Consider the following 19,918-nt stretch of genomic DNA (forward strand, 5'->3'; position numbering starts at 1 on the left):
TCCCCTGTGTTTACTCGCTTCCTCACCCGGACCCAGCCGGTGGCTCAGGGATTTCACTGGAAGGAATACCCCACCGCTGGCGCCCAGCCGCCTCCCCTCTTCACCTTTCCTCACGTCTCCAAGCTCCCTGGCTCACTCTCCCCACACTCCGAAAATCAATCACACTACGTTTGCACAGCCAGGGGCAAGGAAGTTGCCGCATCTGGCAAGGATACCTCCCTTTTCCCGGGAGGGTCCCTGGAGCATCGCCTTGCAGGAGGAGTTGCAAAGAAGTCCACCAGCTCCCGGCGGACTGTACTCTCGATTCATCTTTTGTCCCTGGGCAGAGAGAGGTTTCCACCAGCAACGCCCTCACCAGCTCAAACACCACCCCCTCCCCTGAAACCCTCTTGCCCGCCTCAGCTCAGCATCAGCCCTGCCCCAAGAGCACCACCACCTCAGCCTGCACCTTCACCATCGCCCTACTCCGCCAACCGGGCCCATCGCCCCCCCACCCTGCTCCCCCCGCCCCACCCCCATCTCCCCCATCCCCAACACCCGCCGCAGGCCCCGTTCCTCCCTCAGCCATGGCAAATCCTGCTCTTGTCAAGGAACCTGCCTTTGCTTTTGTCCCACTGGACTGCCTTCCCCCGTCCCACCCCCACCCCCACCCCCACCCCCACCCCCACCCCCACCCCCACCCCCACCCCCGGCCTGCTCCTTTTTCTGCTTCTTCCAACACAGGTGGAACTGATTTACATCCCTGGGTTAGTTTCAGGTGCACAGCAAAGTGATTCAGTCCCCTGTTCTCTTTCAGGTGATTTTGCATTGTAGCTGAAGGCGAGATTCGAATACAGTTCGCATGCTACACAGTAAAGCTTTGTTGCTTACCTACTGTACCTATAGGATGTCCTATCTCTCCATCCGACTCCAACTTTCCTCCCTCCCCTGCCTTTCCCCTTGGGTAGCCCGGTGTACGGTTTCTCCAAACCGTCTGAACGTCGGTTTCCCCTTTGCACGTGGATTCCTTTGTGTTAGTTGTTAGGTTCCACAAAGCTTTGTCCCTCTCCACCCGACTCACTTCACCAAGTGGACTCTTGCGTGGGTCCATCTGGCGTTGGGGCCCACGGCAAAGGCTGCTCCTTCTTGATGGCTGCGTCATATTCCACGGGACAGATACGCCTCATCTTCTTGTGCCGGCCACCTGCCGACGGGCACTTGGGCGTATCCCATGTCCCGGCTACGGCATAGAGGGCTGCGATGACCCTGGGGGATGCCTGCATCTCTACCCATTAGGGCTTTGGTCTTCTCCCGATGGGTACCCAGCATTGGGTTTGCTGGGTCATATGGGAAGCTCTTCTTCTTCCTATCGTTGGACCGACCCTCGACGGACTGACTTCCATGTAGTAGCAGATGCTGTTCTGGAAGGGTAGGATACTGGATCTTATTCCCTGTGGTATCCTGTGTATCCTTGTGGCTCCTCTCCTTTCTATGCAGTCCTACTACGGTATATCCGTGGAGCCCAGCTCCTCATTCATCCCTCCGGCCCTGACTTTGCCCTTGGGAAGCCCCAAGTTGCTTTCCTGTGGCTGGGTGTCTGTCGCTGTTTGGCACAGGGATTAAGGTGTACAACACTTTAGAATCCACCCATCTGTGCCCTTCTCTGTGTCTTCCCTCACCGAGGGTAATAGTCTGCAGCTCCGGCCGCTGTTGCTGCCAGTGACACTATTTGTCTCTTGTGGACGGCTCAGAGACACCCCATTCTCTGCCTTTCTCTGGTACTGCATCTTCGTGGGTGAGCCGTTGGTGACGGACACTAGGGTTCTCTCCTCGCCTCGGCTGTGGCGCACGGTGCTGCAGTGACCGTGGGGTTTGCACGTGTCTTGCCGAATCCAGAGCTGCGGCTTTCACGGATATGTACCCAGGGTTGGGATCGTGATAGCTCACCTGTTTCCGGCTTACTCAGTTACCTATCGATTTAGCTTAATTTTTAAACCTTCCTCCAATGTCGTAGTGGCGGCTGTGGGAGAAGTACAGTGGGTTTCCAATAGTGTGCTCATGTCCGACGGACTGCAAAGCGGTTCTGTTTCCCATGTACAGATTTCAGATTTCCTACGTGTTTTCAGACTCTTTTCCGTTGGAGGTTATTACAGGATACTGACTCTTAGTCCCTGCGTTGAACTGGATAAGCTTGTGGCTTCTCCCTTTACACATGGTCCTGCGGATCTGTTCGTTGCAGCTCCACAGCCATCCCTCCACCGCTGCCTTACCGCTTGCGTTACCCTACGGTGGTTTTCTTTGGGAGTCGGTTTCTCTTCGGCAAATAGGTTCGTGTCGTATTAGTTTACACATTCCACATGCGTTTGTCCAACTCGGTCTGACTTTCTTCACCGAGTGTCAAGAGTCTCTAGGTCCATCGTGGCTTTTGACAAGTGGCAATGCTTCCCTTCTTTCTTTATGACCGAGTGATATGTCCATGCTCCATCTATGCCACATCTTCTTGTGCCCGCCATTTGTGGATGGGCACTGGGGCTTGTTCCACGTCTCGGCTGTGGCAAATACTGCTGCTACATACATGGCGGTGTAGGGACCTTTAGATCTCTCCGAGTTTGGTACTCTGCAGGTATGTACCCTGGAGGGGGTGTGCTCGGTCATATGGGAGCTCTCCTCGGTCCTCACGAAATCTCGGCCACCCCCGCTCCCTACCACCACACCCCATCCCACCCTGACCCCCAGCAATGTCACACCCGAGACTGGACATTTGCTCCTGATGAGTGGTGACTTTGGGCTCTGGGGCGGTACGGTGGGCCCAGGCCTTTCAGCCCGGGTCTGGCCCCTGTCTGGCACTCCGTTGCTGTCGTTCGCTTGCCTGCGTCCCAGCCACCGCCCAGAGCCCCAGCCCACCGCTGAGCCTGAGCACCCTGCACCACCACGCAGCAGTGTGGCACGCACGCTGACACGCCACCCCGCCCGAATGGAGCCCCCCCCCACTGTCACCGCCTGCCATCTGCCTTTCCTGCCACCCTCCAGGCTCGGCCCCATCTACCCGCCACCAAGCCCCTGGAGCCCCGGCCCATCTCTCACACGTCCTTGTCCTTCCCTGCCCTGCCCCGGTGTCCCCCAGTGCGGGCCTCCCTCCGGCTCCTCCGACCCACCCATACCGCACGCCCACCCCTAACGCAGATCTGTCCCAGCCTCACACATGTGCCTGGCATGGCGTCGCCACCGCCCCCATGCTTCTGCAGAGGCCCCGCTCCAGTGGCCTGCCGATCTTTCTTTCGGCCAGGTCCCCGCCAGCCCCACGCCTCCCCCTTCCCGCCGGCACTCCGCGCAGACGCCCCGCCCAAGCACCCCTGGGCCTGCCTCCCAGCACCCGGCTCGCCACCGCCCCCTCTCCCTGCCATCGTTCTGCCCCATTCCCTGATCCACGTGGGGCGGCCACCAACCATGGCCCCAAGCGCCTTCGGCCCGCACTCTCAGCCATGCACGCTGGCGCCCAAGGCCCCGGCAGGGGCGTCGAGGAAACCTCCTGCGGCGACGGCAAGCACACGTCGGGCCACGGGGGATCCACTGCCACAGGGGAATCGGCTCTGTCCCATCGCGCCCGAGTGTGCCGCCCTCGCCGCACGTTGGTGCGCTTCATCGGCCGTCCACTTCCCCTCCCCGCGAAGGACACGGTCCTTGAACAGACGAGACATCCTTTGCTGACACACCAGCCCAAGATCTGGCGGAGAGGAGGCTGCGGTGGGCGATTACCCTCGGGGAGAGTTCCTAGGGGAAGACGATGACAGGTTGGGGAGAGGGATGGAGTGGATCCTGGATAGACGGTTTGGAGAGAATGGGAAACTATAAGAGGTCATAACTAGGTGAGGGGTATGTGGAACAGGGCGCTCTGTGTGTGTGTGGGGGTGTGTGTGTGTGTGCATGCGCGCGCGAGCCCGAGTGCCCACCCTGGGTTAGGAGTGGGGGAGGGAGACCTGGGTACATCTTGCCTCACTCCGGTAGCACTGAGAGCTGTGGTCAGGCAAGGGAAATACCACGCCGGTTGGGGTGTCCACCCTGGCAGGCATCGCGGCCTCGAGCGCATCTGCCGCCTCCCGGCTGGTTGGCTAGGTTTTCCCGGCCGGCCCGCCCCGCCCGGATCTGCCTTCTCTCTCACTTCCACGGCTGCCGTGGTGTGACTCGCGGCACAGGTCCACATTCATCTTCACCCCTGTGCCTCCGGGGGAGCGAAGAAGAACGCAAGAGCCTCTTGATGAATGTGAAAGAGGAGAGTGAAAACGTTGGCTTACAACTCAGCATTCAGAAAACGAAGGTCGTGGCATCCGGTCCCATCACTTCATGGCAAATGGATGGGGACACAAGGGAACCCGGGAGAGACTTCATCTTGTTCAGTTCAGTTCAATCGCTCAGTCGTGTCCGACTCTTTGCGACTCCGTGAATTGCAGCACGCCAGGCCTCTCTGTCCATCACCAACTCCCGGAGTCTACCCAAACCCATGTCCATCGAGTCGGTGATGCCATCCAACCATCTCATCCTCTGTCGTCCCCTTCTCCTCCTGCCCTCCACCCTACCCAGCATTAGGGTCTTTTCCAATGAGCCAACTCTTCGCATGAGGTGGCCAAAGTACTGGAGCTTCAGCTTCAACATCAGTCCTTCCAGTGAACACCCAGGATTGATCTCCTTTAGGATGGACTGATTGGATCTCCTTGCGGTCCAAGGGACTCTCAAGAGTCTTCTCCAACAGCACAGTTCAAAAGCATCAATTCTGCGGCGCTCAGCTTTCTTCACCGTCCAACTCTCACATCCATACACGACCACCGGAAAAACCATAGCCCTGACTAGACGGGCTTTTGTTGGCGAAGTAATGTCTCTGCTTTTCAGTACGCTATCTAGGTTGTCCATAACCTTCCTTCCAAGGAGTAAGCGTCTTTTAATTTCATGGCTGCAATCACCATCAGCAGTGATTTTGGAGCCCAAGAAAATGAAGTCTGACACTGTTTCCACTGTCTCCCCATCTATTTCCCATGAAGCGATGGGACCAGATGGCAAGATCTTAGTTTTCTGAACGTTGAGCTTTAAGCCAACTCTTTCACTCTCCTCTTTCACTTTCATCAAGAGGCTCTTTAGTTCTTCTTCACTTTCTGCCATAAGGGTGGTGTCATCTGCATATCTGAGGTTATCGATATTTCTCCCGGCAATCTTGATTCCAGCTTGTGTTTCTTCCAGCCCAGCGTTTCTCATGATGTCCTCTGCATAGAAGTTAAATAAGCAGGGTGACAACGTACAGCCTTGACGTACTCCTTTTCCTATTTGGAACCAGTCTGTTGTTCCATGTCCAGTTCTAACTGTTGCTTCCTGACCTGCATACAGGTTTCTCAAGAGACAGGTCAGATGGTCTGGTATTCCCATCTCTTTCAGAATTTTCCACAGTGTATTGTGATCCACACAGTCAAAGGCTTTGGCATCGTCAATAAAGCAGAAATAGATGTTTTTCTGGAACGCTCTTGCTTTTTCGATGATCCAGCGGATATTGGCAAGTTGATCTCTGGTTCCTCTGCCCTTTCTAAAACCAGCTTGAACATCTGGAAGTTCACGGTTCACGTATTGCTGAAGCCTGACTTCATCTTGGGGGGCTCCCAAATCACTGCAGACGGTGGCTGCGGCCGTGAAATGTAAACGACGTTCGCTCCTTGGGAGAGAAACTATGACCAAAACTAGACAGCATATTGAAAAGCAGAGACGTGACTCTGCGAGGCGGCTCCCTCTCGGGAAAGCTACGGGTTCTCCAGTAGTCCACGTACAGATGTGAGAGTTGGAGTATAAAGAAGCTGAGCGCCGGAGAATAGATGCTTTTGAAGTGCGGTGTTGGAGAAGACTCTTGAGAGTCCCTTGGACTGCCGGGAGCTCGAACCAGTGAATCGTAGGGGAAATCAGTCCTGAATATTCATTGGAAGGACTGATGCTGAAGCTGAAACTCCCATCCTCTGGCCACCCGATGCGAAGGACTGACTCACTGCAAAAGCCCCTGATGGAAGGCAGGAGGAGACGGGGACGACACGCCAGAAGATGAGGTGGTTGGATGGCATCACCGACTGGACGGACACGAGTTTGAGTGAGCTCCGGGAGTTGGTGATGGACAGGGAGGCCTGGGCTGCTGCAGTGCACTGAGCGACTGAACTGGTACTGATGCCTCCCGGGCGCCGTGGTCCGCCTCCCAGAGCCCACTCAAGACCAGAACCCTCTCGGAGTCAGCAGCGCCGCACGGGGGTCACAGGCAGCCCGGGACCGGGCGCGCAATGGCCGAGCCGCCCAGAGAGGGGCTGGCATGAGGGACATGGGAAGGGAGGCGCGACCGCGGCCACCGGCCCCACTCCCAGAGGCAGATCCCCCTCGCTCACCTTCGGCTGTGGCCACCGCCACCGCCACCGCCACCGCCACCGCCGCTGCCGGCCGGCGCGGGCGCCCACCGCAGCCCCCTCCCCTCCCCCCCACCCTCCCCCACCCCTCCCCCACCCCCCTCTCCCACCCCGCCTCCTTCCCACCACCAACAGCAGGAGAACCAGCACAAGGCCGGGAGCATCACCGCCGCCGCCTCCAGGGGCACCAGCCGCAGCCCCTCACGGGGGAGGGAGGCCGGGGATGGGAGGCCTCAGGCGGGTCGTGGTGGAAGCGGTGCGCGGTTGCCACCGAGACCAAAAGGTTTGCCCCCGGGGACGCCGTGGCGGGGGGGCCCTGCATCCTGCTTGGGCTGGAGGTGCAGGTGCCCGGGGGCCTCTGTCGCAGCGCTGGGGCCCGCGGAGCCAGCGTAGGCTAAAAGGGTGGAAAGGTCCGGCGGCGAGGAGATCGGGAGGTGGCAGGCGGAGAGGAAGAAGAAAGGCTTCCCTGACCGGGAATCGAACCCGGGCCGCGGCGGTGAGAGCGCCGAATCCTAACCACTAGACCACCAGGGAGCGCCGGGACTCGGCCCTCGCCTGCTCCCGCTGAACCCAGCGCCTCCATGCCACCTTGGTGCCCACACCCGGCCTCCGCAAGTCCAGCCGCCCGCCCGCCCGCCCGCCCGCCCTCCCTGTCAGTCCGCCTGCCCTAGCGTGCGTCTTGTTTTCGGCACCCTCAAAACACTGTCCCTCGCCGCCGGCTTCTCGCGCCCACGCCAAAAGCCGCGGGCCAGCTGGCTCCCTGCTCCAAGCGCTCTCTCCCCCGAACGCCCCTGCCGGGAGGGCGCTGCAACTCAGCAAAAGGTCGGCCCGCTGCGTTGGCCGGGAATCGAACCCGGGTCAACTGCTTGGAAGGCAGCTATGCTCACCACTATACCACCAACGCTGCACAGCCCGGGCCGCCGCCAGACGCCGGCCCCGGGCTCGCCCCAGCACACTCCTGCCGCCGCCGCCGCCGCCGCATCCCTGCCCCGACGCCCCGTCAGCCGGCGGCTCTGCGCCGCCGCCGGCGCTCCCAGCAGCCGCGCGGCGCCCCATCTGCGCCAGCGCTACGCAGCAGCCGGGGTCCACCGGCGTGCCCGCCCCGGGGCGCCGCTCCCGCGCCCTTGCGGCCCTCCGGCCCTTCGCTCCCCGCCGCGGCCCGCGGACGCCTCCGCCCTCACCCCCGGGGGGCAAGGCGGGGCACGCAGCTCGCAGCTGCCAGCACCCAGCTGGCCAAAGCCCTTCTCCACCGGGCGCTGGGCGACGCCACTTGCCACGACGACAGGGGCACACGGGACCCACGCGCCTGCACGCCTCCCGGCGCTGTGCCGCGCCGCGCCGCGGGGGCGTCGCGAGCCTAGGAGCCCACTGCGGCAGCCACTGTGGGCGGGCGGGCCGCAAGATCCGGCTATGGTCGGGCAAGGCCGTGGGGTCGCCAAGGAGGCCCTGGCTCCGCCGTGGCGACCGAGCGCCCGGCGACGACCAAGGGCTCGGGCTGGAGGGCTGCACGGCTCGAGGGGGTCGACGGTCGGTAGACCGGGCCCCGCCGTGGGCGGCGCCCCGGCGCCTCGCCCAAAGGCGGAGGGAGGAGACGAAGGGCCCTTGGGGGCCAGGCGGCGGGCCAGAGAGCGACCGCGGCCACCAAAAAGGGTGTGTTGCCTCCCCGTCGGGGAATCGAACCCCGGTCTCCCGCGTGACAGGCGGGGATACTCACCACTATACTAACGAGGACGGCGGCGACCGCCCTGCCGCCCGGCCGCTCTCGGGCTCTCGGGCTGCCTGCCGACGCCTCCCCCTGCCCGCCACGGGCCCCGACCCGACCGCACACCAAACCAGCCGCCTCAGTCAGAGCGGCAGCCCCCGACCCCGACAGGGACGCGGACCCGGGGGACACGGGAAACTCCTAGCGCGCGCCGCCTCTTGCCTGCAACGCGGCCATTCCGCCGGGAGAAGGGGGCCCGAGAAGGCACGCGAGGCTGCGAGGACACGGTGGGCGCGCCGCCGGCCCGCGTCTGGCGAGGACAGGCGCGGGTGGGTAGGGGCCGGCACGCCAAGGGTCCGGCTGGGTCCGGGGCCAGGCGTGGGCGAGGGCGCGACCGGCGGCGGAGCCAGGCGCCTCGGCCGGCCGCCGCGCGCCGGCTCCGTCGCTCACGCACACCAGACGGCCGCCCGCCTGCCTGGCGCGGCGCACCGCGCGTCCCGCCAAGGGCGCCGGGGCTCGCGCCGCGTCGGGTCCCAGCCAGGCGAGCGGCCACGCGCCCGCCCAGGCCCGCCGTCAGGATGGCCGAGCGGTCTAAGGCGCTGCGTTCAGGTCGCAGTCTCCCCTGGAGGCGTGGGTTCGAATCCCACTCCTGACAAGCCAGCCTTTTGGCCCGCCCGACAAACGCGCCCGTCCTCCCCGCGCCACTGCCGTTCTCCACACACGCCCTCCCCGCCACCTGCAGCCCACACCAGGAACCTTCAGTCCTTCTCAGCGCATCTGTCCTCCCCAGCTGGCTGCGCCTGCAGCTGCCGGTTTTCCTGCCTCCCCGCCTCCCCGCCTCCCCTTCGCCCACCCTCGCCCATCCCCCCACTCCCACTCCCACTCCCACGGCCCCGCTCCACCCCGCCCCCGTCCGCGCCGACGCACGCAGCCCCGCGGCGGGTGGCAAGCCCTCCTCGCTTCGCCAGCGCTCCGACTTCTGCCTGGTGAACGGCCAAGTCGCTCTCGCAGCCTTGCTTCCCCGTCCGCCCCGGGCAGCTCTCCCTCCGGCCGGCACCCTGTCGTCCGCGCCCGCCCGGCCGCCCCGCCTGTGCTCCCCAGCCACACCGAGGCGGCCGAGCCCCCGCCTTGGCCGCCTGGGGTGCTGCGTGCCCTCGAGGCTTCACCGCCTTGCGGCCTTGGCCGGGCCACACCTGCCTGCCTCCCGCCCGGGACGCGTGCCACCCAGCCTTCCTGCTGGCCAGCCAACACCGGCCCTCCGTGCACGAGTCCGTCCCGGGAAGGGTGCTCCGCTGGGGAGTGAGCGGAAGCCCTGCGTGCCCGTCCACCCCACCCACAGGCGCCCGGCCCGCGCCCCCGACCTCGGCGCCACCGCGCCCGTTCCCGGGGAAAGCCGCTGCCCGGGCCGGAGCCAGGCTCGCCCTGGCGCGCTCGCTGCCTCAGCCTGCAGTCGCCGAGCCAGGAGCCGCTCTGCCAAAGGGCCCCTCCTCACCACCACCAATCCGTCAGAGCCGGACCCCTCGGGAGCGCAGGAGCCAGGGTGTCACACGCCTTTGCGTCCTTGGGCCTGAGCGCCGCTCTGCGCGTCGCGCTCCCACGCTCGCGCATCCGGCACGGCCCGAGCCCGGAGTCCCGGCCCCCGCCCGCTCTCGCACGCCCCACCCCGCCCCGGCCGGAAAGCCAGCCCGCCAGAGGGACTTTGGGTCGGGACTCCGCGGTCGCTGAGAGGAACGTCGGTGCGCGGCCGCAGCGACCACGCAGCGCCTGCCCTGACAGGGATCCCCGCGCCGGCCAGACGGCGTCGGCTCGCGGGCCCCTCGGGCGGCACCGACAGCGTCGCGGCGGCCGTGGTCGGCGCAGAAGGCGCGGGAGCCGCGTCCCGAGTGGGCCGGCGTCCCGCCGCCCGGGGGTCCCTCGAGGGCTCGCGCCCCGGGGTCCTGCACGCGCCCGGATCCTGGCTTTCAGGTCGCCCGCCCGATGGAGCAGAGAGATGCCCACGGGCGAGCAGTGAGCAGTGACGGGCGGGTGGCGGCCAGCGCCTCTGGGGCAGCGGCGGGCGGCGGCGGCCACCGGTGCATGGGTGGTTCAGTGGTAGAATTCTCGCCTGCCACGCGGGAGGCCCGGGTTCGATTCCCGGCCCATGCAGCCACTGCGTCCCCTTTTGGTCCCGCAGGGCAGCCCCAGGGCCCAGCTAGGTCTGCCCACTGAAACGCGCTCAAGGCAGGGCTCCTGCAACCGCTGGCTGCTCCCTGCCGCCAGCTGCCTCTCCCGCGCGGACGGCCCCCCACCCCACACACTCTCGGCCCTGCTGCCGAGGCTCCGTGGCCCCAAACCCCGCAGGCTCAGCCGCCCGTGCGCCCAGATACCTCCCCTGTGTTTACTCGCTTCCTCACCCGGACCCAGCCGGTGGCTCAGGGATTTCACTGGAAGGAATACCCCACCGCTGGCGCCCAGCCGCCTCCCCTCTTCACCTTTCCTCACGTCTCCAAGCTCCCTGGCTCACTCTCCCCACACTCCGAAAATCAATCACACTACGTTTGCACAGCCAGGGGCAAGGAAGTTGCCGCATCTGGCAAGGATACCTCCCTTTTCCCGGGAGGGTCCCTGGAGCATCGCCTTGCAGGAGGAGTTGCAAAGAAGTCCACCAGCTCCCGGCGGACTGTACTCTCGATTCATCTTTTGTCCCTGGGCAGAGAGAGGTTTCCACCAGCAACGCCCTCACCAGCTCAAACACCACCCCCTCCCCTGAAACCCTCTTGCCCGCCTCAGCTCAGCATCAGCCCTGCCCCAAGAGCACCACCACCTCAGCCTGCACCTTCACCATCGCCCTACTCCGCCAACCGGGCCCATCGCCCCCCCACCCTGCTCCCCCCGCCCCACCCCCATCTCCCCCATCCCCAACACCCGCCGCAGGCCCCGTTCCTCCCTCAGCCATGGCAAATCCTGCTCTTGTCAAGGAACCTGCCTTTGCTTTTGTCCCACTGGACTGCCTTCCCCCGTCCCACCCCCACCCCCACCCCCACCCCCACCCCCACCCCCACCCCCGGCCTGCTCCTTTTTCTGCTTCTTCCAACACAGGTGGAACTGATTTACATCCCTGGGTTAGTTTCAGGTGCACAGCAAAGTGATTCAGTCCCCTGTTCTCTTTCAGGTGATTTTGCATTGTAGCTGAAGGCGAGATTCGAATACAGTTCGCATGCTACACAGTAAAGCTTTGTTGCTTACCTACTGTACCTATAGGATGTCCTATCTCTCCATCCGACTCCAACTTTCCTCCCTCCCCTGCCTTTCCCCTTGGGTAGCCCGGTGTACGGTTTCTCCAAACCGTCTGAACGTCGGTTTCCCCTTTGCACGTGGATTCCTTTGTGTTAGTTGTTAGGTTCCACAAAGCTTTGTCCCTCTCCACCCGACTCACTTCACCAAGTGGACTCTTGCGTGGGTCCATCTGGCGTTGGGGCCCACGGCAAAGGCTGCTCCTTCTTGATGGCTGCGTCATATTCCACGGGACAGATACGCCTCATCTTCTTGTGCCGGCCACCTGCCGACGGGCACTTGGGCGTATCCCATGTCCCGGCTACGGCATAGAGGGCTGCGATGACCCTGGGGGATGCCTGCATCTCTACCCATTAGGGCTTTGGTCTTCTCCCGATGGGTACCCAGCATTGGGTTTGCTGGGTCATATGGGAAGCTCTTCTTCTTCCTATCGTTGGACCGACCCTCGACGGACTGACTTCCATGTAGTAGCAGATGCTGTTCTGGAAGGGTAGGATACTGGATCTTATTCCCTGTGGTATCCTGTGTATCCTTGTGGCTCCTCTCCTTTCTATGCAGTCCTACTACGGTATATCCGTGGAGCCCAGCTCCTCATTCATCCCTCCGGCCCTGACTTTGCCCTTGGGAAGCCCCAAGTTGCTTTCCTGTGGCTGGGTGTCTGTCGCTGTTTGGCACAGGGATTAAGGTGTACAACACTTTAGAATCCACCCATCTGTGCCCTTCTCTGTGTCTTCCCTCACCGAGGGTAATAGTCTGCAGCTCCGGCCGCTGTTGCTGCCAGTGACACTATTTGTCTCTTGTGGACGGCTCAGAGACACCCCATTCTCTGCCTTTCTCTGGTACTGCATCTTCGTGGGTGAGCCGTTGGTGACGGACACTAGGGTTCTCTCCTCGCCTCGGCTGTGGCGCACGGTGCTGCAGTGACCGTGGGGTTTGCACGTGTCTTGCCGAATCCAGAGCTGCGGCTTTCACGGATATGTACCCAGGGTTGGGATCGTGATAGCTCACCTGTTTCCGGCTTACTCAGTTACCTATCGATTTAGCTTAATTTTTAAACCTTCCTCCAATGTCGTAGTGGCGGCTGTGGGAGAAGTACAGTGGGTTTCCAATAGTGTGCTCATGTCCGACGGACTGCAAAGCGGTTCTGTTTCCCATGTACAGATTTCAGATTTCCTACGTGTTTTCAGACTCTTTTCCGTTGGAGGTTATTACAGGATACTGACTCTTAGTCCCTGCGTTGAACTGGATAAGCTTGTGGCTTCTCCCTTTACACATGGTCCTGCGGATCTGTTCGTTGCAGCTCCACAGCCATCCCTCCACCGCTGCCTTACCGCTTGCGTTACCCTACGGTGGTTTTCTTTGGGAGTCGGTTTCTCTTCGGCAAATAGGTTCGTGTCGTATTAGTTTACACATTCCACATGCGTTTGTCCAACTCGGTCTGACTTTCTTCACCGAGTGTCAAGAGTCTCTAGGTCCATCGTGGCTTTTGACAAGTGGCAATGCTTCCCTTCTTTCTTTATGACCGAGTGATATGTCCATGCTCCATCTATGCCACATCTTCTTGTGCCCGCCATTTGTGGATGGGCACTGGGGCTTGTTCCACGTCTCGGCTGTGGCAAATACTGCTGCTACATACATGGCGGTGTAGGGACCTTTAGATCTCTCCGAGTTTGGTACTCTGCAGGTATGTACCCTGGAGGGGGTGTGCTCGGTCATATGGGAGCTCTCCTCGGTCCTCACGAAATCTCGGCCACCCCCGCTCCCTACCACCACACCCCATCCCACCCTGACCCCCAGCAATGTCACACCCGAGACTGGACATTTGCTCCTGATGAGTGGTGACTTTGGGCTCTGGGGCGGTACGGTGGGCCCAGGCCTTTCAGCCCGGGTCTGGCCCCTGTCTGGCACTCCGTTGCTGTCGTTCGCTTGCCTGCGTCCCAGCCACCGCCCAGAGCCCCAGCCCACCGCTGAGCCTGAGCACCCTGCACCACCACGCAGCAGTGTGGCACGCACGCTGACACGCCACCCCGCCCGAATGGAGCCCCCCCCCACTGTCACCGCCTGCCATCTGCCTTTCCTGCCACCCTCCAGGCTCGGCCCCATCTACCCGCCACCAAGCCCCTGGAGCCCCGGCCCATCTCTCACACGTCCTTGTCCTTCCCTGCCCTGCCCCGGTGTCCCCCAGTGCGGGCCTCCCTCCGGCTCCTCCGACCCACCCATACCGCACGCCCACCCCTAACGCAGATCTGTCCCAGCCTCACACATGTGCCTGGCATGGCGTCGCCACCGCCCCCATGCTTCTGCAGAGGCCCCGCTCCAGTGGCCTGCCGATCTTTCTTTCGGCCAGGTCCCCGCCAGCCCCACGCCTCCCCCTTCCCGCCGGCACTCCGCGCAGACGCCCCGCCCAAGCACCCCTGGGCCTGCCTCCCAGCACCCGGCTCGCCACCGCCCCCTCTCCCTGCCATCGTTCTGCCCCATTCCCTGATCCACGTGGGGCGGCCACCAACCATGGCCCCAAGCGCCTTCGGCCCGCACTCTCAGCCATGCACGCTGGCGCCCAAGGCCCCGGCAGGGGCGTCGAGGAAACCTCCTGCGGCGACGGCAAGCACACGTCGGGCCACGGGGGATCCACTGCCACAGGGGAATCGGCTCTGTCCCATCGCGCCCGAGTGTGCCGCCCTCGCCGCACGTTGGTGCGCTTCATCGGCCGTCCACTTCCCCTCCCCGCGAAGGACACGGTCCTTGAACAGACGAGACATCCTTTGCTGACACACCAGCCCAAGATCTGGCGGAGAGGAGGCTGCGGTGGGCGATTACCCTCGGGGAGAGTTCCTAGGGGAAGACGATGACAGGTTGGGGAGAGGGATGGAGTGGATCCTGGATAGACGGTTTGGAGAGAATGGGAAACTATAAGAGGTCATAACTAGGTGAGGGGTATGTGGAACAGGGCGCTCTGTGTGTGTGTGGGGGGGTGTGTGTGTGTGCATGCGCGCGCGAGCCCGAGTGCCCACCCTGGGTTAGGAGTGGGGGAGGGAGACCTGGGTACATCTTGCCTCACTCCGGTAGCACTGAGAGCTGTGGTCAGGCAAGGGAAATACCACGCCGGTTGGGGTGTCCACCCTGGCAGGCATCGCGGCCTCGAGCGCATCTGCCGCCTCCCGGCTGGTTGGCTAGGTTTTCCCGGCCGGCCCGCCCCGCCCGGATCTGCCTTCTCTCTCACTTCCACGGCTGCCGTGGTGTGACTCGCGGCACAGGTCCACATTCATCTTCACCCCTGTGCCTCCGGGGGAGCGAAGAAGAACGCAAGAGCCTCTTGATGAATGTGAAAGAGGAGAGTGAAAACGTTGGCTTACAACTCAGCATTCAGAAAACGAAGGTCGTGGCATCCGGTCCCATCACTTCATGGCAAATGGATGGGGACACAAGGGAACCCGGGAGAGACTTCATCTTGTTCAGTTCAGTTCAATCGCTCAGTCGTGTCCGACTCTTTGCGACTCCGTGAATTGCAGCACGCCAGGCCTCTCTGTCCATCACCAACTCCCGGAGTCTACCCAAACCCATGTCCATCGAGTCGGTGATGCCATCCAACCATCTCATCCTCTGTCGTCCCCTTCTCCTCCTGCCCTCCACCCTACCCAGCATTAGGGTCTTTTCCAATGAGCCAACTCTTCGCATGAGGTGGCCAAAGTACTGGAGCTTCAGCTTCAACATCAGTCCTTCCAGTGAACACCCAGGATTGATCTCCTTTAGGATGGACTGATTGGATCTCCTTGCGGTCCAAGGGACTCTCAAGAGTCTTCTCCAACAGCACAGTTCAAAAGCATCAATTCTGCGGCGCTCAGCTTTCTTCACCGTCCAACTCTCACATCCATACACGACCACCGGAAAAACCATAGCCCTGACTAGACGGGCTTTTGTTGGCGAAGTAATGTCTCTGCTTTTCAGTACGCTATCTAGGTTGTCCATAACCTTCCTTCCAAGGAGTAAGCGTCTTTTAATTTCATGGCTGCAATCACCATCAGCAGTGATTTTGGAGCCCAAGAAAATGAAGTCTGACACTGTTTCCACTGTCTCCCCATCTATTTCCCATGAAGCGATGGGACCAGATGGCAAGATCTTAGTTTTCTGAACGTTGAGCTTTAAGCCAACTCTTTCACTCTCCTCTTTCACTTTCATCAAGAGGCTCTTTAGTTCTTCTTCACTTTCTGCCATAAGGGTGGTGTCATCTGCATATCTGAGGTTATCGATATTTCTCCCGGCAATCTTGATTCCAGCTTGTGTTTCTTCCAGCCCAGCGTTTCTCATGATGTCCTCTGCATAGAAGTTAAATAAGCAGGGTGACAACGTACAGCCTTGACGTACTCCTTTTCCTATTTGGAACCAGTCTGTTGTTCCATGTCCAGTTCTAACTGTTGCTTCCTGACCTGCATACAGGTTTCTCAAGAGACAGGTCAGATGGTCTGGTATTCCCATCTCTTTCAGAATTTTCCACAGTGTATTGTGATCCACACAGTCAAAGGCTTTGGCATCGTCAATAAAGCAGAAATAGATGTTTTTCTGGAACGCTCTTGCTTTTTCGATGATCCAGCGGATATTGGCAAGTTGATCTCTGGTTCCTCTGCCCTTTCTAAAACCAGCTTGAACATCTGGAAGTTCACGGTTCACGTATTGCTGAAGCCTGACTTCATCTTGGGGGGCTCCCAAATCACTGCAGACGGTGGCTGCGGCCGTGAAATGTAAACGACGTTCGCTCCTTGGGAGAGAAACTATGACCAAAACTAGACAGCATATTGAAAAGCAGAGACGTGACTCTGCGAGGCGGCTCCCTCTCGGGAAAGCTACGGGTTCTCCAGTAGTCCACGTACAGATGTGAGAGTTGGAGTATAAAGAAGCTGAGCGCCGGAGAATAGATGCTTTTGAAGTGCGGTGTTGGAGAAGACTCTTGAGAGTCCCTTGGACTGCCGGGAGCTCGAACCAGTGAATCGTAGGGGAAATCAGTCCTGAATATTCATTGGAAGGACTGATGCTGAAGCTGAAACTCCCATCCTCTGGCCACCCGATGCGAAGGACTGACTCACTGCAAAAGCCCCTGATGGAAGGCAGGAGGAGACGGGGACGACACGCCAGAAGATGAGGTGGTTGGATGGCATCACCGACTGGACGGACACGAGTTTGAGTGAGCTCCGGGAGTTGGTGATGGACAGGGAGGCCTGGGCTGCTGCAGTGCACTGAGCGACTGAACTGGTACTGATGCCTCCCGGGCGCCGTGGTCCGCCTCCCAGAGCCCACTCAAGACCAGAACCCTCTCGGAGTCAGCAGCGCCGCACGGGGGTCACAGGCAGCCCGGGACCGGGCGCGCAATGGCCGAGCCGCCCAGAGAGGGGCTGGCATGAGGGACATGGGAAGGGAGGCGCGACCGCGGCCACCGGCCCCACTCCCAGAGGCAGATCCCCCTCGCTCACCTTCGGCTGTGGCCACCGCCACCGCCACCGCCACCGCCACCGCCACCGCCACCGCCGCTGCCGGCCGGCGCGGGCGCCCACCGCAGCCCCCTCCCCTCCCCCCCACCCTCCCCCACCCCGCCTCCTTCCCACCACCAACAGCAGGAGAACCAGCACAAGGCCGGGAGCATCACCGCCGCCGCCTCCAGGGGCACCAGCCGCAGCCCCTCACGGGGGAGGGAGGCCGGGGATGGGAGGCCTCAGGCGGGTCGTGGTGGAAGCGGTGCGCGGTTGCCACCGAGACCAAAAGGTTTGCCCCCGGGGACGCCGTGGCGGGGGGGCCCTGCATCCTGCTTGGGCTGGAGGTGCAGGTGCCCGGGGGCCTCTGTCGCAGCGCTGGGGCCCGCGGAGCCAGCGTAGGCTAAAAGGGTGGAAAGGTCCGGCGGCGAGGAGATCGGGAGGTGGCAGGCGGAGAGGAAGAAGAAAGGCTTCCCTGACCGGGAATCGAACCCGGGCCGCGGCGGTGAGAGCGCCGAATCCTAACCACTAGACCACCAGGGAGCGCCGGGACTCGGCCCTCGCCTGCTCCCGCTGAACCCAGCGCCTCCATGCCACCTTGGTGCCCACACCCGGCCTCCGCAAGTCCAGCCGCCCGCCCGCCCGCCCGCCCTCCCTGTCAGTCCGCCTGCCCTAGCGTGCGTCTTGTTTTCGGCACCCTCAAAACACTGTCCCTCGCCGCCGGCTTCTCGCGCCCACGCCAAAAGCCGCGGGCCAGCTGGCTCCCTGCTCCAAGCGCTCTCTCCCCCGAACGCCCCTGCCGGGAGGGCGCTGCAACTCAGCAAAAGGTCGGCCCGCTGCGTTGGCCGGGAATCGAACCCGGGTCAACTGCTTGGAAGGCAGCTATGCTCACCACTATACCACCAACGCTGCACAGCCCGGGCCGCCGCCAGACGCCGGCCCCGGGCTCGCCCCAGCACACTCCTGCCGCCGCCGCCGCCGCCGCATCCCTGCCCCGACGCCCCGTCAGCCGGCGGCTCTGCGCCGCCGCCGGCGCTCCCAGCAGCCGCGCGGCGCCCCATCTGCGCCAGCGCTACGCAGCAGCCGGGGTCCACCGGCGTGCCCGCCCCGGGGCGCCGCTCCCGCGCCCTTGCGGCCCTCCGGCCCTTCGCTCCCCGCCGCGGCCCGCGGACGCCTCCACCCTCACCCCCGGGGGGCAAGGCGGGGCACGCAGCTCGCAGCTGCCAGCACCCAGCTGGCCAAAGCCCTTCTCCACCGGGCGCTGGGCGACGCCACTTGCCACGACGACAGGGGCACACGGGACCCACGCGCCTGCACGCCTCCCGGCGCTGTGCCGCGCCGCGCCGCGGGGGCGTCGCGAGCCTAGGAGCCCACTGCGGCAGCCACTGTGGGCGGGCGGGCCGCAAGATCCGGCTATGGTCGGGCAAGGCCGTGGGGTCGCCAAGGAGGCCCTGGCTCCGCCGTGGCGACCGAGCGCCCGGCGACGACCAAGGGCTCGGGCTGGAGGGCTGCACGGCTCGAGGGGGTCGACGGTCGGTAGACCGGGCCCCGCCGTGGGCGGCGCCCCGGCGCCTCGCCCAAAGGCGGAGGGAGGAGACGAAGGGCCCTTGGGGGCCAGGCGGCGGGCCAGAGAGCGACCGCGGCCACCAAAAAGGGTGTGTTGCCTCCCCGTCGGGGAATCGAACCCCGGTCTCCCGCGTGACAGGCGGGGATACTCACCACTATACTAACGAGGACGGCGGCGACCGCCCTGCCGCCCGGCCGCTCTCGGGCTCTCGGGCTGCCTGCCGACGCCTCCCCCTGCCCGCCACGGGCCCCGACCCGACCGCACACCAAACCAGCCGCCTCAGTCAGAGCGGCAGCCCCCGACCCCGACAGGGACGCGGACCCGGGGGACACGGGAAACTCCTAGCGCGCGCCGCCTCTTGCCTGCAACGCGGCCATTCCGCCGGGAGAAGGGGGCCCGAGAAGGCACGCGAGGCTGCGAGGACACGGTGGGCGCGCCGCCGGCCCGCGTCTGGCGAGGACAGGCGCGGGTGGGTAGGGGCCGGCACGCCAAGGGTCCGGCTGGGTCCGGGGCCAGGCGTGGGCGAGGGCGCGACCGGCGGCGGAGCCAGGCGCCTCGGCCGGCCGCCGCGCGCCGGCTCCGTCGCTCACGCACACCAGACGGCCGCCCGCCTGCCTGGCGCGGCGCACCGCGCGTCCCGCCAAGGGCGCCGGGGCTCGCGCCGCGTCGGGTCCCAGCCAGGCGAGCGGCCACGCGCCCGCCCAGGCCCGCCGTCAGGATGGCCGAGCGGTCTAAGGCGCTGCGTTCAGGTCGCAGTCTCCCCTGGAGGCGTGGGTTCGAATCCCACTCCTGACAAGCCAGCCTTTTGGCCCGCCCGACAAACGCGCCCGTCCTCCCCGCGCCACTGCCGTTCTCCACACACGCCCTCCCCGCCACCTGCAGCCCACACCAGGAACCTTCAGTCCTTCTCAGCGCATCTGTCCTCCCCAGCTGGCTGCGCCTGCAGCTGCCGGTTTTCCTGCCTCCCCGCCTCCCCGCCTCCCCTTCGCCCACCCTCGCCCATCCCCCCACTCCCACTCCCACTCCCACGGCCCCGCTCCACCCCGCCCCCGTCCGCGCCGACGCACGCAGCCCCGCGGCGGGTGGCAAGCCCTCCTCGCTTCGCCAGCGCTCCGACTTCTGCCTGGTGAACGGCCAAGTCGCTCTCGCAGCCTTGCTTCCCCGTCCGCCCCGGGCAGCTCTCCCTCCGGCCGGCACCCTGTCGTCCGCGCCCGCCCGGCCGCCCCGCCTGTGCTCCCCAGCCACACCGAGGCGGCCGAGCCCCCGCCTTGGCCGCCTGGGGTGCTGCGTGCCCTCGAGGCTTCACCGCCTTGCGGCCTTGGCCGGGCCACACCTGCCTGCCTCCCGCCCGGGACGCGTGCCACCCAGCCTTCCTGCTGGCCAGCCAACACCGGCCCTCCGTGCACGAGTCCGTCCCGGGAAGGGTGCTCCGCTGGGGAGTGAGCGGAAGCCCTGCGTGCCCGTCCACCCCACCCACAGGCGCCCGGCCCGCGCCCCCGACCTCGGCGCCACCGCGCCC

At 63.8% G+C, this 19,918-nt stretch overlaps 9 non-coding genes across 9 annotated transcripts; 3 read left to right on the forward strand and 6 right to left on the reverse strand.

Moving 5' to 3' along the window:
• Nucleotides 1–6,860: 6,860 nt before the first annotated feature.
• On the reverse strand, nucleotides 6,861–6,932 carry TRNAE-CUC (transfer RNA glutamic acid (anticodon CUC)). The gene has a single exon. It is a non-coding gene; the product is annotated as a tRNA-Glu (tRNA).
• A 298-nt stretch (nucleotides 6,933–7,230) lies between these two features.
• Nucleotides 7,231–7,302, reverse strand: TRNAG-UCC (transfer RNA glycine (anticodon UCC)). The gene has a single exon. It is a non-coding gene; the product is annotated as a tRNA-Gly (tRNA).
• Nucleotides 7,303–8,057: 755 nt separating this feature from the next.
• Nucleotides 8,058–8,129, reverse strand: TRNAD-GUC (transfer RNA aspartic acid (anticodon GUC)). Its single transcript has one exon. It is a non-coding gene; the product is annotated as a tRNA-Asp (tRNA).
• A 543-nt stretch (nucleotides 8,130–8,672) lies between these two features.
• On the forward strand, nucleotides 8,673–8,755 carry TRNAL-CAG (transfer RNA leucine (anticodon CAG)). Its single transcript has one exon. It is a non-coding gene; the product is annotated as a tRNA-Leu (tRNA).
• Nucleotides 8,756–10,174: 1,419 nt separating this feature from the next.
• Nucleotides 10,175–10,245, forward strand: TRNAG-GCC (transfer RNA glycine (anticodon GCC)). Its single transcript has one exon. It is a non-coding gene; the product is annotated as a tRNA-Gly (tRNA).
• A 7,058-nt stretch (nucleotides 10,246–17,303) lies between these two features.
• On the reverse strand, nucleotides 17,304–17,375 carry TRNAE-CUC (transfer RNA glutamic acid (anticodon CUC)). The gene has a single exon. It is a non-coding gene; the product is annotated as a tRNA-Glu (tRNA).
• Nucleotides 17,376–17,669: 294 nt separating this feature from the next.
• TRNAG-UCC (transfer RNA glycine (anticodon UCC)) lies at nucleotides 17,670–17,741 on the reverse strand. The gene has a single exon. It is a non-coding gene; the product is annotated as a tRNA-Gly (tRNA).
• Nucleotides 17,742–18,496: 755 nt separating this feature from the next.
• TRNAD-GUC (transfer RNA aspartic acid (anticodon GUC)) lies at nucleotides 18,497–18,568 on the reverse strand. Its single transcript has one exon. It is a non-coding gene; the product is annotated as a tRNA-Asp (tRNA).
• A 543-nt stretch (nucleotides 18,569–19,111) lies between these two features.
• Nucleotides 19,112–19,194, forward strand: TRNAL-CAG (transfer RNA leucine (anticodon CAG)). Its single transcript has one exon. It is a non-coding gene; the product is annotated as a tRNA-Leu (tRNA).
• The last annotated feature ends 724 nt before the right edge of the window (nucleotides 19,195–19,918 follow it).

The sequence above is a fragment of the Giraffa tippelskirchi genome, chromosome 5 (assembly GCF_054371585.1).
Source record: "Giraffa tippelskirchi isolate mGirTip1 chromosome 5, T2T-mGirTip1v1.2.pri, whole genome shotgun sequence".
Taxonomy (NCBI): Eukaryota; Metazoa; Chordata; class Mammalia; order Artiodactyla; family Giraffidae; genus Giraffa; species Giraffa tippelskirchi.